Raw genomic sequence first — 21,763 nt, forward strand, 5'->3', positions numbered from 1 at the left:
TTTTTCTTTCTGTACTGTGGCTGTGTGTGCGTGTGTGTGTGTGTGTGTGTGTGTGTGTGTGTGTGTGTGTGTGTGTGTGTGTGTACATTCTGACAGTATTATGTAGCTTTCTGATTTTTGTACAAGAACCGAAAGGTAATGCTTTTTTGTACGTTTTACAGCTTGCTGTTGTTGCAATGCTTTCTTCTTTTCTCAAGTTGTCATAACCAACAGGCCAAAGATGCAAGATAGAGATCAAAAAGTAATGGGAACAGACAGCCCTGCCTGGTCTTTCAGACAAAAATAACATTGACAGCTTATTGTCTAACTTTATCCTTGTGGTCGCTCCTTGGTGAAGTGAAGTCATCACCGTGATAAATGCTGAGAGAAATCCCAAATAGTCTAGGAGCTCATATACAAATTTCCAGTGTCTGAACTAGTGAGGGGCAAAGGTTTTTATACTTGTTGTGGTCTTTCATTAAAAGGCATATTGTAACTAAATTGTCATGTGTAGTTCTGCAAGAGGCAAAACTTTTTTTGGACTAAATGCACCAACATAAACAGAACCTTTGTCTTTCTGTTCATAATTAAGGACATAAACATAATCATGATTTAAAATGGAGATGGACGGTATATGAACATACACTACAATTCCAGTCTCACATAGACCTACCACGACAGCAAACCAAACACATAAACACACAAAAACATACTCGGAGGCTCTAAATAAAAATCTGCCTAAGCAGCAGAGACCTCCAAAGCAGACACCCAAGCAACCGCTACCCCAAAACAAAACACGTGCAACACAAAGCTCACAAAGCCAGTGTGCCGAACAGTCACAGCCCTTAAGGCTAAACAACACACCTGATACACTTGTAATAGGTGACTCTATCATCAGGCACACTGACGTCCCGCTCACCAGGCTAAACAAGGAGAAGGTCACGGTGAGCTGCCTGTCGGGCACTAGGATCCGCCACATAACACAAGCACTCAGGTCACTCCAAGGCAAGTACAAATATGACTCCGTCATTGTCCATGCTGGTGTGAATGACCTGAGACATACCTCCCTGGACTACATGAAAAGAGACATAGAGGAGCTCTCTGAGCATGTAGCCCAGGCCAGTATGACCCTGACCTTGAGCAGCATCTTACCCTCACCAAGAATGATGCCACAATATGAAGACAAGATGATCAATTTCAACAATTGGCTTAAGTATTGGTGTCATTCAAAGGGGATCCAATGCCTGTCAGCCTGGGATGACATGCTCGACAAGCCACGATGCTTCGCTAGGGACGGCTTTCACCTGTCTCCCCTGGGCTTTCGGATATTGGCAAAGGCTCTTGCTACCCACATAGTGCCTTTTTTAGGCAAGGCTCAAAAGACAAACCCACCTCCATAGGTATTACAAGGGATAAGAAACTAAGAGTAATGCTACTCGACGCCAGAAGTTTAAACCTCAAGATGCATGCACTCGAAACTCTCCTTAGCATGGAGAACATCGATATCTGTGCAGTAACAGAAACCTGGTTCAGGGCTCCCGAGAGCACCCCAGCACTACCAGGTTATACCTCATACCATGCTTTTCAGCCCCAAAACTTGGACCGAACCACAAAAGGAGGGGGAGTATCAATATTCATCAAAGATACCCACACCTCCAGGTTGGTGGCACAGCACAAAGCATCAGAGACTATCCATGTGCAACTAACAGTGGGTAAAACTGCCTTCCAGTTTATAGCCTGCTACAGACCACCCTCCCAAACCCAAGAACCCCACTCGGCCTTCCTGAGAACACTGGAAAATATGAAGGTCTCTCCAAACACCATTATATTGGGCGACTTTAACTACCCAAACATAGACTGGGAGCATTACTCTAGCTCCAACACCCTAGCCCAAAGGTTCCTAGAATTTTTAAACTCAAATGCTATGGAACAACTTGTTACCACTCCCACAAGAGGGGAAAACATACTGGACCTGATCATCACCAACATGGGGACTCTCTGCTCCAGACCAGAAGTGTATCCCTCACTGGTAAGATCAGACCATAAACTAATCTCACTGGATATTCACATCCCTGCTCCACCCCCTGCCCTGAAAACCACAGTGAAAAACTTCTCTAAAGCAAATTTCACACTCCTCAAAACCAAGGTGGAATCCTTCAAAGCCCCGGGCCTGTGGAAAATACGGCCCAGACCGCAGAATCCTTTATAAACGCATTCTATGAACACCTTCAGGAATGCATGGATCATGCAATCCCAAATAAAACCAAGACCCAATCCTCCAAAGGCAGACGTCCTGTCTGTTGGACCCCAGCCATAAACAAACTGTACAATAGAAGGAGGAAGCTACTACATGATAGAGCAAAATCCCAAAAAGGGAAGGCATCTCTGATCAGTATTAGCAAAAAACTACGGGCACTCATAAAATCGTCTAAGGCCAGCTTCGAGAGAAAAATGGCACAGGACACTAAGGATAATCACAAGGCTTTCTTTAGCTATGTTAGGAACCTGGGTGGGAATTCCCAGATATGCTCAGAATTAGTCCAAAATGACAAAAAATACACCGAACCCACAGACATTGCCAACATCGTAGCTGACAGGTTCAGCGCAATCTCCCCCCCCCCCCCCACCAAAAGGGCAAATATTTATCCCAGCAGAGTGCTGCCCCCCTGACATCTCAGATGCTCAGGTAAGAGCTGCCCTCTCCAAAGCAAAAACACAGCATCAATGGGACCAGACGGTGTCCCGGGCTGCGTCCTACATGAACTCCAAGAAGAGCTAAACCCAAACATAAAACTACTGTTCAATCTCAGCCTTACTGCAGGATATGAACCCAAAGAGTGGCATACAGCAACAGCGGTGCCTCAACGGATCCTGGAAAGTATCGCCCCATAAGCCTGACTAGCTTGGTCTGCAAAGCTATGGAAAGGATCATCATGGACCTCATAAATAAAGATATTGGGGACCTACAGACACTGGATCCTACCCAGTTCGGCTTTGTTAAGGGCTTATCCTGCCTCTTAAACCTGGTTGATTTCTTTGAAACAATCACCAAGGCCATTGACGAGGGGAAAGGTGGTCCACACAGCCTACCTGGACCTTGCAAAAGCCTTCGATACAGTACCCCACTCGGGCATTATAGATAAGCTCACCAGCTTAAATATAAACCCCTATATCACTAGATGGGTTGCAAACTGGCTCAAGGACAGAACCCACATGGTTAGAATTGCTGGAGCCATGTCAGACTCCAAACCAGTTACAAGTGGCGTCCCACAAGGCTCAGTCCTGGGACCTTTCTTGTTCGGTATATATTTCTCGGAGGTACAGGCCAACACGGAAGGACTGTGGCTGACCAAGTTCGCAGATGACTGCAAACTGTGCGCCATAATCGACTCTCCAGCTGACACAAGCATCCTCCAAAAGGGCCTCATAGAAACAGACAACTGGTGCCAGAGCCATGGCCTCAAGCTAAACGCCAAAAAGTGTATAGTCATCCCCTTTGGCAAAAACAAAGTGCCCACAAATTACCACATAGGTGGTAATCCATTAAGTACAGAAGAAGTAATTAGGGGACCTGGGGACCCAAGTTGATAGCAATCTCTCATTTGACAACCACATGGCCAAAGTGGTTAGAAAAACATTTTATATAGCCCACCTAATCATGAAGGGATTCACATCTAGATCAGGGGAGGTCATTGTGCCTCTTTACTCATCCCTCATTCATGAAGGGATTCACATCTAGATCACGGGAGGTCATTGTGCCTCTTTACTCATCCCTCATCAGGCCCATAATTGAGTACAATGCCCCTTTTGGGATGTACCTTACCAGACACCTGCAGCAACTGGAAAGACCCCAAAAGTACCTGACTAAGAGGATCATAGGGCTCAAACAGATGCCATATGCTGCCTGGTTAAATAAACTCCAGCTCTACTCAGTGGCATACCGCCTGCTCAGAGGCGATCTGTGCCTGATATATAAAGCCATGTCCAACCCGGAATTAATGGACATGCTGCACCTCAGAAAATCCAAATACCATTGAGCTACGCGCTCGAGAGACTTGAACCTCAGCACTGAAATAAATAGGACATGCTGGAGGGACAGATTCATAACCCAGAGGCTCCCTTCACTTTGGAATAAAATCCCAGTCCAGGTTAGGCAGAGTCCCTCATTGACTCTCTTCAAGAGGTATCTTGATGAGTGGATGGGAGATCATAGGTTTACCCCGGGTATCACTTCTGTGTCACTGTTAGACAGAGGCACAGTATACTAACCTCGAAAAAGGGCATAGCAAAATTAATTTAAAATGGGTGGCGAAAGCCAAACACACTCTGGCTAGGCTTATAAATGCCCTAGGGCAGATAGCCTAGTATGAACCTATGAACCTTGCAAAGTTTCAGGATTAGAGAGATAATACCCTGCTCCCACTTGTGTGGGCCTTCTCTTTGTAGCCATGATTAAATTACTTGGTAAACCCTCACAGAAATATGTCTCAAACTGATGTGCATTTCCAGAAGCAGTCCATCAAGGCCAGTCTTCGTCCCCTGTTTTTGTGCTAAGAGTTGCCCTAACTTCAAAAAAAAAATTAATAAATAAAACTAAGCATCAACTTTTTCACCTGCTTTAGCTGTCAATCTTAAATAATTGAAATGAGCTGAGGTACTGCTTCATTTCTTCCTCAGAAACCTGTTAATTTCTGCCTTGTACAGTTTCTCAGAAAAGCCAGCAAATCTCTGCAAAATATTTCTGGTTTCTCTCCATCCCTACCCATATCAGGATGTCTGATTTTACAAATTATCTCTTCCATGCCTCAATCTTAGTGCCAAGTGTTGTAGTCTCTTAGGTGCAGCTTCAAACTTGTAACTTCAGAGATCTTTTTGCACAGACTGTATCTTGTACTCCAAGAGCTTGTTCACCATGTAGTGTAACTGTTTAAATGATAACATGATGCAAAAATTTAAGGTAAAACTCCATTGCCTGTCATACTTAACTTAATCTGTTTGCAGCTTGGACAGAAGTGAGGAATTCTTTGACAGTATAATGCAGGAGCTTCTGAAGACTGTATACTAGATAAGTTTATAGGTAAGTACTAGGCTACTGCTCTTGGGAGCCATTTTAAACCTAGCAAGTTTCCCTTTTTGTGCTCAAAATAACCTGTCTCATGTAGTTTATAGAGTGGCTGTATCCATCCCACAGTCGATAACTGTATATTACCCCTAATGAGAATAACTGGGATAATACCATAGATAATTTGATGGGACCCATGACTGAAATAAAGCATTTAGGAGCTACATCTGTACATAGTAGTACAGGGGGCAGTCCTGGGGTAAATCTTTTTGTTTCCCATTCATAGATTTAAGTTGTGCTAAATTAAGAGCAGGGATGAACTTTTTTTATGTGCATGGGGAGTCTATTCCATAGCAGTGGTATCCTGTGCAAAATATACCTGTTGCGGAAGAGGTTTAGATCCTTAGATATGTTAGATGTCAATGCTTTTTAAATATTATCATTTTATCCAACCTTAAGTATGTTTTATACCTATAGGAAAAATATGTGGCTGTCCTATAACAATTTTAATGTTTAGTGCCCACAGTCTCTGTATTTATTGCATAACTGTGTATCTGAGTAATACAGGGTCTTATACAATCTAGGTCCTGAGTAAACAATATTCCAGACCCCAGTGTGTAGTGTCAGTGCCATTATTTGAGAGAGAGTGTAGGACTTGTGTTGTTGCTGCTAAGAATGTTTATATTAAAATATTGTAGAATTATAAGTATACTGGGTTATACTTTTTAGGGATTCCATCAGAATGTGTAGGTTGGCGAGGGAAATACGTAATCAATAGAAACATAAAGTCATGTAATAGCAGCAGCTGCATAACAGGGGAGCTTTCAGTAGGATTGAGGCTTTGACCTATAAGTAATTGTTTATCTTCTTTTTTTAGCCCTTAGAAGAACTTTAACCTCTGTTTTTCACTTGGTCAGTTGTTGATGAACAGGTTGTAAACTTGAAAGAAGCTATGACAGTGGTTGGATTTAAGCAACATCTGAAATGTGGGATCTGATGTTATCAATTTTCATTCATCCTCTCTGAGTTGGTCTCTGATCCAACTCTGCCGTTACTACAGCTCGTGGAAACCTTCAAGCTCTTGAGCTCTCCCCTACCCACAATGCATTGCTGCCCTGTCACCTCAGATCTCACTTGCCGCTTTTACGTCCAGATGGGGTTCCAAGTAGAGCTCTCGAGTTCAGGTTTCTTTCTCAAGATAAGTGACTTTTATTCTTCAATTCTTTTCTGTTGTTAGGTCAGCGTTATCATTATATCTATTTCCGACTCTGCCCTTGTTCTTTTTTTTTTTTTTTCCCTTACATAAAAAAAAAAAAAAATCATCTCTATTTTTCCCCCCTGCCCTTTATCTTCATTGTAGGTCTTGATTCTTTACTGCGTGTGTCTGTTCCTTTCTCTCTCTCTCTGTCTCCCCTTGTTTAGCGATTATGGCAGAGAAGGGATTTAAAAAGTGTACGAAGTGCGGACACAGAATGCCATTTCAGATGGGCATTCTCTGTGCCTCTGTTGCTTGGGCTCAGAACATCTAAATGAGGAATGTGGTATATGTGGGGTTTTCGATCCTTGGGCCCTCACAGAAAGAAAGAATAAATTAATATTAAAAGGTCTGTTGCCCTCTTCCTTTTTGCAGGCTTTACAAAGTGCTCAGCCTTTGACTTCAAAGCATAAGGGACCATTCCAAGAGGCCCAGATCGGCTAAGGTTCTATCTTCCTGGAAGTCGAAGAAAAAGGTCCCGAGGTCAGATTTGACCTCACCTGTTACCTCAAAGGTCTCTGATCCAAAGAAAACACTTGCTATGGAGCTGACAAAAATGTCCACGTCGGATTCTAAGCCTTTGGATCTGATATGTCTGCCTCGAGCATCTTGTCTGCATCCATTGACCCGGCTACATGCCTATTACCTTCCTCTTTCCTGGAGAGACATTACAGGTCTGCCTCTGTTGTGTCTTCACATTCCTTCTAAAGCCTTATTGAAGTAGATGTGGTGAGGATGGTGAGAGAGCTGGTCACAGAGAAGATTCAGAAGGGTGCAGTGCTAGTCCCAACTCCATTGGATTCTGGACGTCTTCTTGTTTCCACTTCTCCTCTGACTGATCCTTTAGTTTCGGAGTTATCAGATCTGAGTGCTCCAGGCCCATCTTGGTCGGATCCCAGGAGGTTGGTCTCTTCAGGTCAAACAGTAACCTTCAATTCCTCCACTCTGACGTTTTCAGATCCGGACAGCTCCCAGAGCTGAGACTTCCATATTGGATCTGGGGGCAGTTAGATCAACTCAGATCGTTTTCAGAGCCTTCTCTCCCTCTTGGAGCTTTGACACTGGGCAGTTTGGTTCTGGCTTCCTCCTCACGTGGTCGACCTGTGGGAGGTGGAGAACCGTCAAACTAGAGACCCTTGTCCACTGCTCCGTTGCTTTCCTCCTCCCTGGGGAGGTCCACTTTTGAGGTGGTACAGAGGGTCGTCTTTGAAATTTCAAATCAAACTGGTCCTTCCCCCTTGGATCCATCCCTGTCCACCCAGCTGTGTTTGCCATGTGATCCTCACAACTCGACACTACAGGGACAACCAGCCCTGAGCTTACAGTAACCCTGTCAGGGATCCCTAGCTCTTCGGGTACGTCTCCGGACCATCCCACAGATGAAGTCCCTCTGAAGAGATGGTGTAAGAGAAAACAGCTGGACTCCCCTGAAGAGTCTCTTACCACCGTTACTGACTTCATTGAGGGAGAGGGGTCCCACAACCCACCACCTGAAGACAACCCACCACCTGAAGATCTCTCCTTCAGAGACATCCTTGAGCTCCTGAAACAAAAAGGTGGTTGGTCTGCCCACACCCCTTCTTCTGAGGAGTTTGTATATCTGGAAGGTTTTGGTGCTGGCTCATCTTCCTCCTGGGTGACTCTGCCCCCTGACAAATTGGTAGATTTGATTTGTTGGAAGGCATGGAAGGAGACATATTCAGTTGAGCCTATTCTGAAGAGACCTGACAAAATTATGCCACCCCTGGTAGAAAGGCAGTATTAGGGGAAGGGCGTACGGGTTGATGCCATGGTAGTGGCGGCAGCCACTAAGAAAGAATTCACCGAGGAGAGTTCAACTGTCCATCCTCCGAACAGAGAGTCCAGGTCGATGTACAGACTGGGGAAGAGACTCTATGCTTCAGCAACTTTCGCTATCCATTTGCTGAACTATCTGGCCCATTTTATGGGGCTGCAAAGGGACTTACTCAAGGAACTTTCCAGCACATTGTCAAGGATACTACTGAAGAAGCTCAGGCTTGTGTGTCCCCTCATTTGACAGCCTTACTGTCTGTAGTAAATTCCTCCATGCGGCTTCTATCCAGTGCAACAGAGGGTGCTGCAAATGGCGAGTTCAGGCTTAGCCAGGAGAGGCACATGCCTGGATGCACCTTTGCGACTTTGTGGATCCTTAAATCTTCATTTATCAACGCTCTATTTGACGGGTCTTCACTCTTTGACCCTACAGTAAAAGAAACGCTTTCCAGATGTGAAAAAGATGGGAACATGCTGTCTGCTGTTGGAGTACATTTTTCGACCCCCAACAAACTTTTTTGAAGGAATCAGCAAGGGGGTTGTAATACCTGGTTTAGAAATCTCAGGGGCACTTCCCTGACTCATGTGGAACTGGCCCTCCCAGAAGCAGAGGGAGAAATGGTAATAATAGAAGACGCCTGTGAGGTAGCAGAGGCCTGCAAAATAATGGGTCTAGAGATACCTTCTTTAAGGGTCTATCATTGCTTCTGAAGGGAGACCCCATTGCCGTCTTCTGGAGGCAGTGGGGAGACATTTTTCTGTGCACTAAACAGCTTGGCTAAATTTAACGGACAATACCTGGGTGCAGAGGATTATTACCAGAGGTTGTTGTGTACCCTTCTTCCTTCTGCCATTGTTATCGAACAGGCTTCTGGATGTTCCACCCAGTCAGCAGGAAGCAGCAACTTTACAGATTAAACAGTTGCTAGAAAAAAAGAGTCATCCAAGAGGTTCTGCCAGAGCAGAATAGGATCTGGTACTTACTCAAGATTCTTTTTAGTTCCAAAGAAAACGGGACTGGAGACAAACTTTGGATCTCAGCATGCTAAACAAGTCAGTCATGCATACCAAGTTCCAGATGGTCATGGTACTGTCCATTCTACCCTATCTGGGCAAGGACAAGTGGATGTGCTTGATAGACCTCCAAGACGCATACTGTCACATAAAGATGAGAAGATGATCCAGGAGGTACCTTTGCTTCTGAGTGGGAGCCAGTCACTTCCAGTTCAGAGCACCATCCTTTGGTCATACCACAGCCTTCAGGGTATTTACCAAATGCATGGCAGCTCACCTGAGACTGCAGGGAGTTTGAATGTTACCTTGTTTGGACAACTGGCTCATCACCTCCTCAACCAGGCATCAACTGGTATGAGCAACAGATCAGGTGTTACAGACTTGATCGTCCCTGGGAGTCACCATAAGTCATCAAAAGTCACAATTACAACCCACTTAAAGGTTAGAATTCATTGGCTCAGTCTTAGACACACCATCTGTGATTGCATCCATTCCTTTACCTTGACTTCATAACATCAGAAGCCAAACCAGGAAAATTATTTGCAGTTCAAAGGCATCTGTCAAGAAGGTGTTACAAGTCCTGAGTTCAGTGGTGGCGGCTATTACTCTAGAATTCCTGGCGAGGTACCATATGAGAGTTCTGCAGTGGATGCAGCTAACCTAGTGGTCCTGCCTTACTCACCCTATGTCTTTGGCTTGAAAGATAAGGATAACACAAACTTGCAAGAATTACCTTGCATGGTGGATTCAGTCAGATTGCCCTCAGCAAGGTCACCCATTCACCCTGCCCCAAACCAAGGCCATAGTGACCATGGACGTTTTCCAGATGGGGGGGCATTATCTGGGAAAGACAGTCTAAGGCACTTGGTCCTCCGAGGAAGCCAATTTGCACGTAAACCTTCTAGAGATGAGAGCAGTGTTGTTAGTGTTGCATGCATTTTAAAGCTCCTTTACTCTAGAAACAGTTGCAATCCAGACAGACAACATGTCAGTAGTTTGGTATATCAGCAAACAAGGAGGAACCAAGTCTTATCCCTTTTGTCGAGAAGCCCTCAGAGTATGGCAATTCTGTTACCTCATGAGTGGTCTCTCAACTGTTAAGTAGTGGAAATTATATTTTGTCATTGGGGCCAACCCTGCTGCGACCTATTTGTATCCCCCTTTAACAACAAATGCAGCAGCTTCTTTGTCCTAATCCCCTCTGCGGGGGAGTCACCGAGGGATGCTGTTCTCCACAATTGGCCCCCTGGTCTGTTATATGCCTTTTCCCCCAACCCCTTTAATTCCCAAGATTCTACAGGAATCATCCAGATTGAAGACCAGAGTAATCCTCATTGCCCTCGACAAGTGTGGTTTCCCATCCTGTGGCCTCATCTCCTGTCACCCCATGGGTTCTGGATCCAACTCCAGACCTTCTGTCTCATCCAACAGGGTTGACTCATCAAGATTTGATGAATCTCAAACTAACAGCATGGTTTCTTCAATTCCATTGATGGCCAGGCAGTCTGTGCTGTCTTCCCCAGTCCACTCCATTCTGTTATTCCGTAAACTGTCTACTAGAAACTTGTACAAAAGTTATCTCAGTTGAGCGAAATAATATAGAACCCTTTACAGCTCCCACTTATGCAGTCCTGCAATTTCTAGCTGAGTTGTTTAACCGTGTGTCTACCATTAAGGTACAATTGGAGCAGTTTCAAATTTCCATGTAGGAGTTTCTGATTCTTCCTTCGCCTCAGCGAAAATTTGTAAAGTATTTCTAAAAGGTACACACTACTACTGAGACCCCACCCCTTGAAAGATCCCATTTCCCCTTGGGACTTACCCTTGGTCCTCCCCCCTTTGAACCAGCCGCCAAGTGTGATTTGAAGTTCCTTTCTTGGAAGACTGCCTTTTTGGTAGCCATAACCTTAGCCAGAAGAGTTTCAGAAATTCAAATGTTTACTCAAAACTCCCTTACCTCATCTTTCATAAGGACAGAGTTTCTTTACGTACCAATGCTTCCTTTCTACCAAAGGTAGTGTCCGATTCCAGTATTAATCAGGCCATCAACCTACCAGTATTTTTCCCAAATAACGGTAACAGAGGAGAGTTCCTTCTCCATTCATTGGCTATCCATAGACAGTTACGCTACCATTTACATTGCACTAAAAATTTTAGAAAATCGGACCAGCTTTTTATCTCCTTTGCACACCATAAATTGGGCCAGTCTATTAAAAAGGTGACAGTAGCCAAATGGATAACAGAATGCATTACCTTGGCTTATGCAAAATTGAATGTTCCTCTGCAAAAAACAGTAAAGGCCCATTCTACTAGATCTGTAGTGACATCCTTTGTTTTTGAATCCAGGGCTTCTATGGATGACATCTGTGCAGCTGCTACGTGGTCAGTTCTGCACACCTTTATCAATCACTGCAAATTGGGTATGATCTCAAGAAGCAGGTCTGCATTTGGTTTGACTGTTCTCTGTCATGTCTTTTTCCTTAGGGTCTGCCGGGGGATCAGGCAGCTGGGGATTCTGTCCCATTCAATGAGAATAAATGAAAATTGACATACTCAGATAAAGAAGTTATGTACTCACCAAAATGTTCCATCTGTGTTGTCTGTTTTCATTCAACCTCAACTCCCCTCCCTCCAGCGCCCAGACTTTATTTTATTGATGCCCTTCCTTGACAGGACAAGGCATACGTGAAGACACATTGTATGTCTGTTGATATTGAAGTCTGATCTCCTTAATGCATGTGTTACCTAATATGTTTTCATATCTAGATGATAACTCAAGTTCTTCATGTGTGAATACAAATTTAGATATATATCAATGTCTGCCTTTTTATGGTTTATCACAGTCTGTTAAGCTGTGGATATAATCTGAGGTGACAGGGCAGCAATGTACTATGGGTAGGGGAGAGCTGGAGAGCTTGAAGGTTTCCACAAGCTGTAGTAACGGCCGAGTTGGATCCGACATCAGATCAGAGACCCATTCGTTGAGGCTGAGTGAAAACAGACAACACAGATGGAATATTATGGTGAATACATGCCTTTTTTAGTTTTATCCAGATTTCAAGAATGTCCCGTATCTATTTTATTTATTCATTTATTTGCATTTGGTTACCAGGATGTTCCAGCTGGATCATACAATATCCTTTTTCAATAGAGGCCCAGGGAGAAAAACTCCAAAGTATATTTAGTGAGAGAAAAATATACAAAGCTTAAAGCAGACCCCTTTGTGAGTACAAACAACATATGAGATATTGTGATTACAGATTCAGCATGGACTAGGATTCTAGATGAATATGACAAGTAGCAGTTGTCAAATAGGGAAAAGTAATAGAAAGGGGGATTGCAGTGAATGTGTAGTTAGGGTATGCAGTTGTAGAAAAGTGGGAAAAGGAGTACAAGAAGAAAGAGATCAAGAGCTACATGTTGACAGAAATCCATACTACAGTGTGTGGAAAATCTGTAGAATTGAGTGTAAAAGTGGGTGAGACAGGATTGCATTATTAATCTGCATGGTCCGGATTAGAGAAAAGAAAAGGTCAGTTAAGGATTCACATCAATTGTTATGAAAAGAATGAAATTCTGAGAGGAGAAACTCTGCTGCTTGAGAGAAGGAAGTGGTAAGGGAGCAACTGAATAACCAGGAGAGAAGAGCAAGAACAGACTTCAAAGTGTGGAGATAATTCTTGAGACTGTTTTGAGGTTGTCCAAGGCCAGATATCAACTGGTTCCAGAGTTTGGCCACATGGCATGAGTATAAGGCTTCCCCATGCGTATTTGAGGCCTTGTCCTGGTAGACGAGATATTTGTCACAGAGCGGAGTTCTGTTGTGAGACAGTAGCACTTCATCACTGAGATTAGTGAAGGGCATTTGGATGGTTGATGGAGAATAGAGTGGAATATCTTCAGTTTGTTGTATTGAAAATAGTTGGGAAATTCCAGCAAATTTCTATATAGAGCAATAAAATGATGAGTTCTACAAGGGAGATTGCTGCAACAAAATAGCAGGATTTGCATCCATACAAGTCTTTGTTGCTTAGTATGAAGATTAGTGTATTGGGGCAGAATAGAGTAGACACTGGGTAGGAGGTAAGTATTGGTTTGTAGCATTGCGGATTTGTTCTGAGGGAGAGGTCTTCATTCCATATAAGGCACCTATTTTTTTAAATAATATTGGTTATGTAGAAGTCCAATATTAATTTATTGTCCAGGGTAATTCTAAGGAGTTTGGTACTGGGGAAGATATTCAGGATAATATTGTTGGAAGAGTCAAAGGTATCATAATTGGGTATATGTAGGTGTTATAAAAATGAGAGATTCCGTGGCTTGCAGAATGTTTTGAGTTGATTTTTTGGGAAACTGGAGGGAGGGAGGGAGTGAGTGAGGTACTAGGGTTTGTAAAATTAGAGCTGGGATTAGGGTTAAAATTTCCAGGCGATGTTGGATTAATTTTTATAAGAAACAGGATTATTATCAAGACAAACAAGATGTGAATTTTTTGCTTTTGGGTTTTGGAAATTTTATGTAGTGTGCATCAAGCCTGTATTTAGTGTTTACTTCCTTCTTTTTAAATTTATTCAAATGTTTTGGGTTTCTAATAACATGATGGGAACGGACCCCACTCTTAAGTCAGGGTATAATTAGAGTTCATGAGATTAGTATTGCTTCCGTTTTTGATGTTTGCTAAAAGGGCTCTTGTCAGAACTAGGCATGCCTCCTCCTATAGCTCATAATGGAGTTACATGTATTCAGAGTATATTTATGTATAATTGTTAATGCTTTTTATTAGTCCTAATGCACCTTCCGCTAATGGAACTGTCTGGGTATCTTACTTACACATTGCTTTCATTTCTGTTTGCAAATCGTGATATTTTATGGCTCTGTGCCTCTCGATCCATAAAATACTATAATCGCAGATTGTAGCAATTTGAGCATTTAAGAAAATTTCTGGTTTTTTTCTTCATGGATTACTGTATCTGGTTTTCTTGCACATATTTTTTGATGCACTCCGTGTGGGAGGAATAAAGACACCTTGTTGAAGTTTCAAGCAGTTTATTCAATTAAATAGGTAGATGGACAAGTGTTCTAGATGTTCATCGTGTTAGCCTGCTGCGGTCATCACACTTGGGTTATCCTGTCATCAGGTGGTCCCGCAGTCGGCCTGAATTCCAAAGTCTTGGTCCGGCGTCTGTTGCTGTCGCTTCTTCCCTGGCGTCAGTGCGCCAGGGGTATATAAGAGGCATCCAAAGCCATTTTCTCCAGTCTTTCTTGCCGCGCGGTGCCCGAAGCAGAAGCAGTTCGCAAGTGCCGGTCGGCCGACACCTGAGATTTTCATATCGAATTTCAGTCCGAAGTCTTCAAAGCTAAGTACCCCGTTGGGGAACGTTTTCTTGCCTCAGTCCGATGTCAGAAAAAGTTAACAATTGCATTTCTTGTGGGAAGCAAATACCTCATAAGGACTTTCATTCTTATTGTATACCTTGCCTAGGCCCAGACCACGACGTCACTGGTTGTTGGTTTTGTGCTAGGTTCAATAAGCGAACTATAAAGCGACGCTTTGATTTCGCACGACACTACTTCGGTAGGAAATATAATTACACTATGCCGTCAGAGCAACCGACTACCGGTGTGCATAAAAAACGCAAAGATAAAGACCGGCAGCCTAGATCCAAGCCAGACTCCGAGGCCTCGACTGGGCTAGTCGCCGGTTCTCCGGTTTTCAGTGAGGCGCCTACGCAGCCCCTGACGACCGCAGAATTGGAACCTCAGACCGCTTCAGATTCTCAAGCAGAGAGTTCTAGGCCGACGCAGCCATTTTCTTTAGGCCCTACCGACAACATTGCAGAAGGAGAAGCCGGTGCTGCGGAAACACCTTCGGTTACAGAAGGTGTCTTCAGACCGACTACTCTCACCATAAAATCTTATGTTAAGCTTAAGACTCCTCTAAAACCAAAAAAGACTGCACATCAGTCTCCAGTTCAAGGCCCCATGCCTAAGAAACAGTTGCTTAAAATGGCTGAAGGTTTGATGTCTTTAATCAAGGGTTCCCAACCCCCCCCCCCCCAGACAAAAGGCCTAGACAAGAGGTGGATTATGCCTACTCTGATCAAGTGTCTATTTCCTCAGGCTCCTCTGAGGAACAGGATTACTCCTTTCCCCCTTATGAAGATTCTGATGCTGAAGATTCCATTCCCTCAGCTTCTCCCCCTGAAGACTATTCCTTTGGGGAAACCTTACATACCATGAGGGAACATTTCCACTGGGAAGGTCAGGACTACTCAGACTCAAAGAAAAGGCTCCGAGAGTTTCTTTTACTCCCCCAGCACAGACCACTTGCTATCCCTCCAGTTTTAGACATTGTGGATGATGTTTACTTAGAATCCAGTCTAAATCCAGATACTCTGCCTCCTGCTCCAGCCAAACCAGATAGATGTTATAGAGTGCCTGACTCACATAAATTCCTTTACAAAAGCCCTGTTGCTGACCCAGAGACAATCTTCCAGGGTCCCAGAGGGGCTAAGGCTTCTATGGCTAAAAATCCTGTACACTCTGAAAGGGACTCCAGAGCACTACATAGGTGGGGGAAGAAGGTTTACACCTCAGCTACTCTAGCTATGAGGGCACTAAATTGTCAATTTCACATGCTGAAATACCAGCAATTCCTAATGTCTCAAATAAAACAAAAGATGAGCACGCACCCTCAACAGTCTGAATTCAAAGAAATGCAGGATCTGTTGCATGCAGCTGAACAGGTGGGCAAACATACTTTACAATGTGGATTTGATTCCTTGGAAGCTTCCTGTAGAGCAGCTGTTACTGGGTCTGTTATACATAGGCATGCTTGGTTAAAGGAACAAACTCTGCCTGATCATGTTAAAGCAAAGTTACTAGATGCACCCTTACAGCAGGATGTCTTATTTGGGGTTAAAGCAGAAGAGGTTTTAAAGAAAATGGAGGATAAGGCAAAATCTATACAGGTACAACCACCACGCTTCAGCAGAAATTGGCCAGCAAAAAATTGGTCCTTTCCAGCTTCTGACAGACGCCCAAGGGGCAGAGGACAAGCACAAATCCCTTTCAAGCCTTGCCAATGGGGCACTGCAACACAGAAGGGAGGAGAAGACTGGTCCCACACTACTAGAAGACAAACACATTGACTTAAACCTCAAACTGCCAAGCAGAAATCTCTTGGCAGCTCCCTTGGTAGGAAAATTAGCATTTTTTATAGACAACTGGCACATCGTCACAAAAGACAAATGGGTCCTAGACATTATCTCACAAGGATACAGATTCCATTTCCACACCTTGCCAAGGATAAATGGAATGCCAAACTTGCCACAAAATCAATGGGCAGAGGCACAAAAACAAATTACAACTCTCGTGGACATGAGAGCCATTCAACTGGTACCTACACAGGAGCAAGGCCAATGATTTTACTCAAGGCTCTTTCTAGTCCTCAGAAAGGACAATGCTTGGAGACCCATTCTGGACCTTTCAATTCTAAACACCTTCTTGCAAGTACCCAAATTCAAGATGCTAACACTACAGCATCTTCTTCCCATGTTGGGCAAGAAAGCTTGGCTAGTAACGTTGGACCTCAAGAAGGCATACCTGCATGTCCCTATCAGACAAAATTGCAGAAGATACCTCCATTTCATTGCAGGTTCAACCCATTACCAATTCTCTGCACTGCCCTTTGGCTTATCTACTGCACCCAGGGTCTTCACAAAATGCCTGGCACCAGTAATTGCATACTGCAGACAAAGAGGAATTCAAATATACCCATACCTCGATGACTGCCTCATCCAAGCAGAAAGCAAGGACATTCTCTTACAACATCTGACTTTTGTAAAACACCTTCTAAGTTGCCTAGGGTACACAGTAAACGAAAAGAAATCAAACATAGTGCCCTCACAAAATATGACATTCCTGGGTGCCAGCTTGAATACAACGGCCCAGATGGCTTATCTGACGCCAGACAAACAACTACAACTAACTCAATACTTCAAAATAATGGCAACAAAGACCCAACTCCCTGCAAGAAAAATTCTACAGGCCTTGGGCTTCATGGCATCTTGCATACTACTAATACCATTTGCAAAACTGCATATGAGGAAATTACAATGGTACCTGAAAAGCGTATGGACTCAACACAGCCACAGCTTGGAAACAATGATACCTCTCATTCCCTGCCTTCAACAGGAGTTTCTATGGTGGTCACAGGCATGTCATCTCAACAAGGGTCAGCCTTTCACCTTATCCCCAGCCAGGCAAACTATGACAACAGATGCATCGGACTATACCTGGGGAGCACACATGGAGGGACGGTGCGTTCAAGGCATATGGACTGCAGATCAAAGGAATCTGCACATCAATCAAAAAGAAATGCTAGCTGTACAGAATGCTCTGACAGCCTTCAAGGACCTCTTACATCCAGGACAGCTTATAATAAGGACAGACAAAACCACAGTAATGTGGTACATAAACAAACACGGGGGTACACACTCCTACCCTCTATGCAGGCAAGCAATGACCTTGTGGAAAACAGCACTGGCTTACCAAGTACAATTACAAGTTCAATTCCTGCCAGGAAAAAAGAACACATTGGCAGGCGACCTAAGCAGAAACATCATGGATCCCCACGAGTGGAAACTGGATCCACAAGTATTTGCAATGATAACTCAAAAATGGGGGCGCCCAGACATAGACCTGTTTGCCAACCCCTAAAATTATCAGCTTTCAAAATATTGTACAAGGACATTTCACCATCAAGCTTGGAAAGTGGACGCACTCTCATTCTGTTGGAAAATGCTGACAGTATATGCGTTTCCTCCATTGCCCCTTCTCACAAAGGTGCTGCTGAAGGTCAGGATGGAGAGACCTCGAATGATACTCATTGCCCTGGACTGGCCCCGCCAGCACTGGTACCCACTACTAAGGAACATGGCCCAGGGCTCACCATGGATTTTACCACAAAATTCTCATCTACTCACACAGCAAGGCAGCCAGATTCTACACAGCCAGCTCAAAACCTTAAATTTGGCTGCATGGCACATCACCTAAGCAACCAGCCAGCCCCTCTTTCACAAGCTGTTATGGATGTCATTCTGGAGGCCAGGAGGCCCAGCACCAGGAAAGCCTACTCAGACAAATGGAAAAGATTTTGCGCCTGGAACCAAGCTAAAGGCCAAAATACCCTTCAGCCGGGCATGCCTCAGATTCTACAGTATTTAACTGAGATGTTACACAAAGGACTTTCTTTTTCATCTATTAAAATCCACGCCTCAGCTGTTTCAGCTCACTACAACACGGATCCTCCCTTATTTTCACATCCACTTCTAAGGCAGTATCTCAGAGGGGCAAAAAACATTAGGCCTCCCAGGAGAGTGCCAACACCAACTTGGGACCTAAATTTTGTTCTGGAAAAACTTAGCTGCCACCTTTTGAGCCAGCTTTCTCAGCTGACTTAAAGTTTATATTATGGAAGACTGCCCTGCTGCTAGCAATTACTTCAGCCAGAAGAGTCCCAGAGCTACAGGCACTAATGGCAGTAGAGCCTTTCCTCATTTTTCATCAAGACAGAGTTTCTCTACGAACTAACCCCTCCTTTATGCCAAAGGTGGTATCCAGTGTGGCTCTAAATCAAACCATCCACTTACCCACCTTCATTCCAAATCCACAGAACAAAGGAGAAAGACTCCTGCATTCTTTGGACATTTACAGGCAACTACGTTACTTCTTGGATAAAACTAAGGCGTTCAGAAATTGACCAACTTTTTGTATCCTATGCTACAGCATCACAAGGAAAGGCTGTCTCAAAACAGACCATTTCCGAATGGATAGGACATTGCATACGTATTTTGCTACACCCATCATGGAAAACCAGTTCCTGCTAGCATAAGGCCCCACTCCACCAGGGCAGCAGCTACATTTACAGCCTTCCGCAGGGGAGTGCCAACCAAGGATATTCTGGAAGCTGCAACTTGGAGTTCAGTACACACCTTCACCAAATACTATCACTTACCACTTTACTCTAAGACTAGAGCTGGCTTCGCCACTGCAGTTTTGCAGGGCCTTCTAGCCTCCTCTAGCCATGTTTGACTCCACCTCCCATCCTTAGCTTTGGGATTCTACCCAAGTGTGATGACTGCAGCAGGGTAACACAATGAACATAGTACAGTTTTGTACCTACCATAAATGTAGATGTTCAAGTGTATACCCTCCCTCCATCCCCTCTGTCCTAACTAAAACCTTTCAGTACCTTAAAATCTGATGCAACCTTTGTGGTGTATTTGCTTATAGCTGGGGGGATGTTTTGTTTGTGCTAAGCTTTTATTATTGGTACTATCTACTGACCATCTTTTGGGGGGGGCACCTGACATCTGGGGCAAGAAAAACTGAAGGAAATGGTGTTGGATGCCTCTTATATACCCCTGGCGCACTGACGTCAGGGAAGATGCGACCGCAACTGACGCCGGGCCAAGACTTTGGAATTCAGGCCGACTGCGGGACTGCCTGACGACAGGATAACCCAAGTGTGATGACTGCAGCAGGGCATACACTCGAACATCTACATTTATGGTAGGTACAAAACTGTACTTTCTAGAGAGCAAGAACAAGAATACTTAGCAATATCATGAACTCTAATTGTACCCTGACTTGCTTCCTACTTAAAACTTCAACAGGGTGTCTTTATTCCTCCCACAGGGAGGGCATCAGTGACTGTTTTCTAGGTCTGCTAGATAAAGCGATTTTATCTGGACAAATTGTTTATAGTTTTGTTTTTCATTAGTTCAGTCACGCCTTGGGTCACAGGTGGGATACCAGACCTGATTCGACCTTTCTGGATTACCTTTGTTTGTTTGTTGAACTGTTGGTATTAAGTGAACCCATGTGATATGAACTTCAACTTTGTCGACAATGATTTATGGTTTGTGTTTTCAATACTTTTTAACTGCTTCTATAGTTTTAGTGGTGCACAATCCCTAGTGCATCAGTCTTGGTCCATTATTGTGCCTTTCAGTACACAGACCCTCAGCCACAAATGTATCCCTCCCAGCAATGAGATATTCAGCTGCTTCCTGTTCTGTTTTACCAAACCTACATTTGTCTGTCTCTCCCATATTTTTCTTCTGAGTTTGTAAACCAATATGCATATGTAGCCCACTATCTCAGGTCTTCATTATTAGCCTTTTATCTTTTAGGTTAAATTCACCTGCCCTTAACCATTCCTGCTTCAAGTCTTGGTCAACATGTGTTTGTTCTAGAATGTGATCTACATATTGATCACTTCTTGGAGTAGTCTTAGCTATGCAGGTTATGTCCTGCGTATGATATAACAGCCGACCAGCTTCCAGAGCTTCAGGGCACCTTCCACATGTCCAAACTATTAGTCTACTTGAGCTGAACTGACTAAAAAGCCAGATTTGAGTACCTAGCTATGGTAACATAGTGGTAAGTGTAGCTGTCTTCCCAGCAGTTGGGCCGGGTTTGATTCCCAGCCAGTACAAGAAGTTTGTACATTTACAGTCTTGCAGGCGAAAGACGATCCCCAAACCGCCTTCTGCTATGTCTGGAACCTTAAAGGTAATGCACAACAGTGTGCTAAACTGGTGGTAATCGGTACCACTTTCACCAATCAAGGTGATAGTTGAATTTATCATCCAGTAGAGTTCCTCTGAGACTTCACTCCTCAATCCCCCTTCAGGTCCACCAGGTGAAATCCCTTCCAACATACTTCCCCCAATTATTAGTAAAGGCCAGGTGCTGGCAGCACTCGGTAAAGCCCAAAACACTGCCTCTTTGGGTCCTAATAGCATCCCTGGTTGTCTTCTGAACAGTCTAAACCACGACCTGTCAGGACCAGTTGAGGCACTGTTCAACTACAGTCTTGAAATAGGCTATGTTCCAAGTGAATGGGGGACTGCAACAGTCATTCCCATCTCCAAGGGCAGACCATCAGCCGACTCAGGGAACAACAGACCCATTAGTGTAACAAACCTAATATACAAAGCCATGGAACAAATTTTCATGGATATGATAAACAAAGGCATTATCTACAGACACTAGACCCACTCCAGTTTGGCTTTAAGAGAAGGTCATGCCTATTTAACCTGGTAGATTTCTTTGAGACAGCCACCAAGACAATGGACGAAGGTAAAGCCATACATACTGCGCATCTTGACCTAGCCAAGGCATTTGATACATTACCCCACTCAGTCATTGTTAACAAGCTGTAAGAGCTAAGCATAAATCCCTTTATAACGCGCTGGATTTCCGGCTGGGTCATGGACAGGGCCCAAGAATTCAGGATCAGTGAGACCACCTACACCAAGAGACCAGTCACCAGCAGAGTAACCCAAAGCTTCATACTGGGCCCACTCCTGTTTTGCATCTACTTCTTGGAAGTCAGGGCTAACGTTCAAGGCCTCTAGCTCACCAAGTTCACAGATGACTGTAAATTGGGAACTGTTATAGTTTCCTTCCAAGGCACCAACATCTGGCAAGAGTGTTTAATTTAGACAAATGACTGGTGTCAAAGCCATGGCCTAAAACTAACTGGAAAAAAGTAATGCATTATAATGTCCTTTGGGAAACTGTCAACCCAATTTAATCACTCCATTAGTAAAACACCCCTAAGAGTTGACCCAGTAGTAAGGGATCTG

General features: G+C 44.0%; 1 protein-coding gene across 1 annotated transcript in view; it reads left to right on the top strand.

Moving 5' to 3' along the window:
• The window catches only part of STT3A (STT3 oligosaccharyltransferase complex catalytic subunit A), a 696,810-nt gene that overhangs the window by 194,498 nt on the left and 480,549 nt on the right, over positions 1-21,763 (top strand). The gene's annotated exons all lie outside the window — the stretch shown is intronic.

Source organism: Protopterus annectens, chromosome 6.part0 (assembly GCF_019279795.1).
Source record: "Protopterus annectens isolate FY-2018-M chromosome 6.part0, PAN1.0, whole genome shotgun sequence".
Classification (NCBI taxonomy): domain Eukaryota; kingdom Metazoa; phylum Chordata; order Ceratodontiformes; family Protopteridae; genus Protopterus; species Protopterus annectens.